Source organism: Acyrthosiphon pisum, chromosome A2, assembly GCF_005508785.2.
Source record: "Acyrthosiphon pisum isolate AL4f chromosome A2, pea_aphid_22Mar2018_4r6ur, whole genome shotgun sequence".
Lineage (NCBI taxonomy): Eukaryota > Metazoa > Arthropoda > Insecta > Hemiptera > Aphididae > Acyrthosiphon > Acyrthosiphon pisum.
Window position 1 is genome coordinate 21,520,830 of NC_042495.1, and position 1,573 is coordinate 21,522,402.

The window sequence follows — 1,573 nt, forward strand, 5'->3', positions numbered from 1 at the left end:
CAAAATTTGTTTATATTATGATGAATAAACAAAAAGTTGTTCAGCATTTTGAGGCTGAAGCATATTTCTTTTAGCTTCATATACTAATCCTGCCTCTGAGAACGACCTCTCAGAGTAAACACTGGATTCTGTCGCTGATAAATATTTTTGTATGAGTAAATTATTTCCAATAAAATATGGAAAACTTTCAAAATAACGCGTATATATAACAGTATACACATACACACATACACACAAACACACACAATCTGTGCCAAGATTGAGGTACAAAGTCAGGGAAAAATGCTCAAAGAAAATCTGTGTATACTGTATACACACAAACACAGGTCGTAGAAATGTAGAATAACGAGCCACGAGTTGGGCACCACTTTGTCGTATACGCCGATCACGGACGTACACAAATAAACGAACAATTAATTAATATTAAGCACTTTTATTAAAACTTGGACGTCCAGTGGCGATTGCGTCCAGAGACGAGAGGGAGAAAATCTAAGAACCAGAACCGAAACCGGAATCCATTTTTTACAATGCTTAGAACCGAAATTAGAACCGGAACCTTATTTTAATGAATAATAAGTTTTCCGGTTCTTTTAGGTTCTTATCAGTTCTAAGAAAAAGTCCTGTATTTCAAATAATTGAATATTTTATTTAAATGGGATTTTGTTGTAATCAAATAATTATTTTTCATAGAAATATTTTTGTTTTGTACATAATATATGGTATTTTTAATTTTTAATTCGAAATAACCCGGAAATAATCGTATTGTATTATGTATTAATTACGACCGACAATCATTAATAATATCAATGATTTATTTACACACATACGGGTAGCATATGTTATTTGTAATAATATAACAAAAATAATCGAATAACAATTTGTGTGAGTTTTTCTACGAATGTTTACAAAATACCTACGAATAATAATATTTATATAGTTATTTATAACTCTGTCTTACTTTATCACACTCACACATTGACACATTATATTTTAATTTATATTTTAATTCATGCCAAGTGTTTGTATATTTTGTTCTTAAATACTTTTTCTTAAAATTATTTGAAATGTATTTTAAATAGTTTTTGAATGTATGTATTTGTGTTTTGTATCTTTATTAAAATGCAATTTAAACGTATCTTTTACAAAACTGGGCAAAGTTATGACTCTGAATAAAAAATCTACCTAAAAAGCAATAAGTAATATTTGAAAAAATGCATATTTAAGAACCGGTAAGAACCAGAATTAACCGGAACCGGAACCCTTATTTTGTAATTTTAAGAACCGGAATCGGAACCGGAACTAATCATTTATTTATTTTAAGAACCGAACCGGAACCAGGACCGAAAAAATCCTTAAGGTCCCAGTCCCTGATTGTGTCACACGATCAACATGAGTCAAAATGTTTTTAAAATTATATGTTGTAAAGGGATGTAAACAAAAAAAAAAATCGGGGGGTTGAACTCACAAAACATCCCCTGTATAAGTGCCCGGGTATATAGAAAATGGTAATATAAACATTCAGTGAACATTTCACGTATCTGCCGTCATTTTTTAAAGTTAAGGACTTTTTTTT